The following is a 6,507-nucleotide window of genomic DNA, read 5'->3' as shown; positions in this document are numbered from 1 at the left end:
GCCACCCAGGCGCCCCCGAGATGTAATGTATTTGTAATATACTTGTCATTAACAGCACAAAGGAGGTGGGTGGGAGGAAAGGTCTGTTGAGCGAAGGAAATGACTATGGATGGTAACGTAATAATAATTATTGTCGGGTTTGTAATATTAATATGTATGACTATAATACGACAGAAAGAGAGAAAAGGGAATAGAGCTCTAGAGGAGTAGTGATTCTCTATCTTATTGGAATTAAGTTCATATAAATTGGAACCTGATTCTGATCAATTAAAATGTATATAGTAAGCCCCAAAGCAACAACCAAAGAAATAATGGAATATGTAAAGAACTCTTACAACTCAATATCAAAAACACAAAGAACCCAATTTTTAAATGGGCAAGAGATCCGAATAGACATTGCCCAAAGGAGATATGCAAAAGGCCAAAAAGCACATGAAAATATTGACATCACTGGTCATCAGAGACACGCAAATCAAAATCACATCCACTAGGATGGTTAAAGTTAAAAAGTCAGAGAATACCAAGTGTTGGTGAGGATGTGGAGAAATTGGAACCCTCACACACCGCTGGTGGGAATGTGAAATGGTGCAGCCGCTGTGGGAAACAGGCTGGTAGCTGCTCAGAAAGTTAGATAGACACAGGGTTGCCGTGTGATCCAGCAAATCCCCTTCCTGGGTATATGTATCCAAGAGGCACGAATACAAATGTCCACAGAAAGATGTGTCAACTTATTCACGGCAGCATTATGATAAACAAAATGTGACATATCCATGTAAACGAAATGTTATTCAGCCATAGAGGGAATGAGGTGCTAATCCACGGTACGACCTCCATGAAATTTGAGAACGTCACAGTAAGTCAAAGGAGCCAGTCACAAAAGATCACACATGTACATGCTTCCATTTGTCCAAAATATCCCTAACAGGAAAATCTACAAAGTCCAAAAATAGATTCTTGGTTTCTTGTTTTTTCTTTTTTTTTTTTTTTAATGTTTACTTATTTTTGAGAGAGAGAGAGAGAGAGCAGGGGAGGGGCAGAGAGAGAGCGAGACAGAGAATTCAAAGTGGGCTCTGTGCTGGGACACCTGGGCAGCTGAGGGGCACCTGGGTGGCTCAGTTGGTTGGGCGTCCAGCTTCGGCTTGGGTCATGATCTCACGGTTCCTGGGTTCAAGCCCCGTATCGGGCTCTGTGCTGACAGCTCAGAGCCTGGAGCCTGCTTCTGATTCTGTGTCTTCTTTTCTCTCTGCCCCTCTCCCTTCTGCTCACACTCTGTCTCTGTCCCTCTCACAAAAATAAATAAACATAAATAAAAAAAAAAAAAAGTGGGCTCTGTGCTGACCGCAGAGAGCCTGATGCAGGGCTCAAATTCATGAACCATGAGATCATGACCCGAGCCAAAGTCAGACCCTCAACCGACTGAGCCACCCAAGGGCCCCATAGGTTTGTGGTTTCTTAAGGCTGGGAGTGGATGGAGAAATAGGGAGGTAATGGCTAAAATATACAGGGCTTTTTGTTTTTGTTTTGATTGTTTTTGATTGTTTTAAGATGGCCAAAATGCTTTAACATTGACCGTGGTGATGGTTGCACATGTCCGAATGTACCAAGAACCACTGAATTATACACTTAAGCTGTATGAATTGTATGGTATGTGAATCTCAATAAAACTGTTAAAATAACCCAAGTAGAAATTTGCTTACACCTGTCTTACATCCATCAATTCTTTGTGAAGCATTAACATCTGTATAATATTCAATCATTTAACCAAGAGCATAGAGTGTCTTTACTTTTACTCAATCATCTTTTGGGTGCCTTATTAGGGACCATTATTATTCTCCATGGAACCTCAATTTTTTTTTTATTCGTTAGTTCCTAGATGATTTCTAAATAGTTTGGAGAGATGGTGAATAGTATTTTTAATTATATTTTACATTTGTTTATTTTTGGTGTAAGGAAATGGAATTGATTTTTGTAGGCTAAACTTGGTGTGTGTGTGTGTGTGTGTGTGTGTGTGTGTGTGTGTGTGTGTTTTAAGTAATCTCCACACCCATTGTGGGGCTCAAGCTCACAACTCTGAGGTCAGGAGTCACGTGCCCCACTGACTGAGCCAGCCAGGCGCCCTCTGTAGGTTAATCTTGTAACTCGGGACTTTGCTAATATTTCTTACTTGTTCTAATAGTTTTTTAAGTAAACCATTAATCAGGATTTATATACAGTGCTATGTTAAGCAATAGCCATGATGAAGATATTCTGATGTTATTCTTGTTCTTAAAAGGAAGGCATCCAAAATTTTTATGGTGTGTGCTGGAAGCTTTATAAAGTTAAGAACATATCCTTCTCCCCACCCCCTAGTTTACTAAGTTTAATTTTTAACCCTAAATAGATGTAAACCCTTATAAAATTATTTTTCCACTTTGACTGAAATCATTACATTCTCCTCCCTGGTCTGTTAGGGAATCACAGTGAAGTGATTTTTTAAAATTTTTTAAGTTTATTTATTTTTGAGAGAGAGAGAATCTGAAGCAGGCTCCAGGCTCTGAGCTGTCAGCGCAGAGCCCGATGCAGGGCTTGAACCCACAAACCGTGAGATCATGACCTGAGCCAAAGTCAGACACTTAACCGACTGAGCTGCCCAGGCACCCCTGAAATAATTGTTTTCTTTTTAATTTTGAACCACCCTTGCTAGTTAATGAGACACATCCCACCTGATCATGATGAATTATGATACAGTGTTGGATTTAGTAGACTATTAAGCGATGCCGAATTTTTGCACCCACATTCACAAGTGAAATGGACTTATAATTTTCTTTTCTTGTACAGTTTCCTTAACCGGTTTTGGAATCAGCATTGCATTAGCTTCCAAAAGTGAACTAGTCAGATTCTACATGATTTCTATTTTCCAGAATTATGTGTATAGGATAAGGATTAAGCATTTTTGACTGTTTGATATCAGCCGCCTAGAAGACCATCTGTGTCTGTGGGGATTTTTTTTTTGAGAGAGAGAGAGAGAGAGAGAATGGAAATCTTTGACTATAAGTTCATATATTTCATTACTTATTGGTTTACTGAGTTCTTGATATTTGGGTAACTTTTGGCACTTTACTTTTTTTTTTACTAATTTAATGATTTAATCTAAGTTGTTTATTATTATTATTATTATTTAATGTTTATTTTTGAGAGAGACAGCAAGAACGTGCAAGTCGGGAGGAGCAGAAAGAGAGGGATCCGAAGTGGCCCCGAAGTGACAGCAGAGAGCCTGATGTGGGACTCAGACTGGCAAAGTGGGAGATCATTACTTGACCTGAAGTCAGACAATTAACTGACTAAACCTCCCAGGTGCCCCTTTATTATTATTATTTTTTTTTTTTTGAGAGAAAGAGAGAAAGAGTGTGGAAGGGGCGGGGAGGGGGGGTGGTGAGAGAGGGAGAGACAGATAGACAGAGACAGAGAGAGATAGAGAATCTTAAGCAGGCTCCACACTCAGCTCAGAGACCGATGCAGGGCTCAGTACCATGATCCTGGGATCATGACCTGAAGTGAAATCGGGAGTCAGATGCTTAACCGACTGAGCCACCCAGGCGCCCCATTTTCACTTCTTTATTTATTTTATTATTTATTTTTTTTAAATGTTAGCCCATAGTTAGTCATAGTACTATTAATTACTTTTTTTAAGCTTATTTATTTCTATGTAAACTCTATCCCCAAAGTGGGTTTCAAACTCATGACCCTGAGATCAAGAGTCACACACTCTTCTGACAGCCAAACAGGCACCCCTAATTACCTCTTGTATTTCAGTCCTGGATATAATTACTTGCACTCACAATTTGTATTTTATTTGTAGCCTATGTCTTTTTTTTTTTCTTTTTCAGTTTTGCCAAACGTCAATCGATCTCAGTAACTTTTTCAAAAATTAAAATAACTTCTTGTCTCTCATCATCAGGGAAATACAAATCAGAACCACAATGAGATACCACCTCACACCTGTCAGAATGGCTCACATGAACAACTCAGGCAACAACAGATCTTGGCGAGGGTGCGGAGAAAGAGGACCTCTTCGGCACTGCTGGTAAGAATGCAAGCTGGTGCAGCCACTCTGGAAAACAGTATGGTGGTTCCTCGTAAAATTAAAAATAGAACTACCCTACGACCCAGCAATTGCACTACTAGGCATTTATCCAAGGGATACATACAGGTGTGCTGTTTCAAAGGGACACATGCACCCCCATGTTTATAGCAGCTCTATCAACAATAGCCAAAGTATGGAAAGAGCCCAAATGTCCATTGATGGATGAATGGATAAAGAAGATGTGGTATATAAATACCATGAAATATTACTTGGCAATCAAAAAGAATGAAATCTTGCCATTTGCAACTACATGGATGGAAATGGAGAGTATTATGCTAAGCGAAATTAGTCAGTCAGAAGACAACTATCCTATGACTTCACTCATAGGAGGACTTTAAGAGACAAAACAGATGAACACAAGGGAAGGGAAGCAAAAATACTATAAAAACAGGGAGGGGGACAAAACATAAAAGACTCATAAATATGGAGAACAAACTGAGGGTTACTGGAGGGGTTGTGGGAGGGGGATGGGCTAAATGGGTAAGGGGCATTAAGGAATCTACTCCTGAAATCATTGTTGCGCTATATGTTAACTAACTTGGATGTCAATTAAAAAAAATAAATTAAATAAAATAACTTCTTGTTTTGTTGGACTTTCCTTCCCCCTTTCATTCCATTGATTTCTGCCCCTCCCCCTTTAATCGTTTCTTTTGCTCTCGCTTCTGTGGATTTGCTTTATGGCATATTTTCCCACAGTTTGCATTAAATTGCTTGCTCATTGTAGAAAAAATTATTTCGCGGGTCAAGTTTTTTATCAAATGCTTTTTTCTCCATCGGTAGAAATCATCACCTGGTTTGCCTCCATTAATCGGTTAATGTGGAGAATTAATAAATGTTTCTAATGTTAAGTAACCCTGCATATCTGGCATAAATACATCAAGTGTCATTGTTTTTATATATTGATTATATCCTATGGTGATATTCTACATAGGATTTTTTGATTAATGAGAGAAATAAATGGCGATTTCCCTTCTTTATGCTGTTTTTGACCATTTTTTGTGTTCACATTCTTCAGTGTTACCTCATAAAATGAGGGAGCATGACTTCTTTTTCTAATTTCTGGGTGGGTTTATACAAAATTGTAATGATCCGTTCCTTGAACTGTTATAAACTGTTATACAAAGCTATGGTTACTGAGACAGGATGGTCTTTTTTTTAAGTTTATTTGTTTTTTGTTGTAATCTCTACACCTGAGATGGGCCTCGAACTCTCAACCCCAAGATCAAGAGTCCCATGCTCCTCTGAGGGAACCAATCAAGTGCCCCAAGACAGGATGGGCTTGATGCAAGCTTAAACAAATGAATCAATGGGCAGAACAGAGAACCCTATAAAAGACCCCGAAATTCTAAAATATAATGGGGCAGGGACCACAGAGAATCAGGAAAGGGTAACTATTCAACAAATGCTGTTGAAATCATTGGTTATCCTTCGGGGGAAACACTGAAATTGGATCTCTACATCACACCTCACAAAACTCAACTTCAGATGAATTGGAGACTTTAATGTGGGAGAGAAAATGTTAAGAACGCAAGAGAATGTCCTTCACCTCTGGGGGCAGGGAAGGATTTCTTAAGTGACTCCCCAAAAGTACTGTATGATACTATGATGGTGAAGATATGTCCTTATACATTTGTCCAAACCCGTAGAATGTACAATACCAAGAGTGAACCTTAAGGAAAACTTTGAGGGGTAATGATGTGTCAATGTAGGTTCATCAATTATAGCAAATATACTACTTAGTGGGGGTGGTGATGATGGAGGAGACTACGGTGGGGGCGGGGAGGGGCATATGGGAAATCTCTGTACCTTCCTCTCAACTTCCTGTCAACCTAAAATTGCTCTTAGAAAAAGAAAGACTTTTTTAAAAAATGTTTATTTATTTTGAGAGAAAGAAGCATAAGTGGGGGGGAGGGGCAGAGAAAGACAGAGAGACAGAGACAGACAGAATCCCAAGTAGGTTCCAGGCTGTCAGGCCAGGGCTCAAGGTGGAGCTTGAGCTCAAGAGCCATGAGATCGTGACCTGAACTGAAGTCGGCCACCTAACTGACTGAGTCACCCAAGAATCCCTAATTTATTTTATTTTAGAGAGAGAGGGAGAGAAAGTGGGGGAGAGGGGCAAAGGGAGAGGGAGAGAGAGAATCCTAAGCAGGCTCCATGCTCAGCTCGGAGCCTGACTCCGGGCTCGATCCTACCAACATGAGATCATGCCCTGAGCAGAAATCAAGAGTCAGATGCTCAACTGACTGAGCCATCCAGGCCACCCCCCCCCCCACCAAAAGATTTTTTTTTTTTTAACGTTTATTTATTTTTGAGACAGAGAGAGACAGAGCATGAACGGGGGAATGTCAGAAAGAGAGGGAGACACAGAATCTCAAACAGGCTCC

The sequence above is a fragment of the Herpailurus yagouaroundi genome, unplaced genomic scaffold (assembly GCF_014898765.1).
Source record: "Herpailurus yagouaroundi ecotype Mexico unplaced genomic scaffold, PumYag 220, whole genome shotgun sequence".
Lineage (NCBI taxonomy): Eukaryota > Metazoa > Chordata > Mammalia > Carnivora > Felidae > Herpailurus > Herpailurus yagouaroundi.
The sequence above is the reverse complement of the archived record's forward strand: the minus strand, read 5'-3'. Positions refer to the sequence as shown.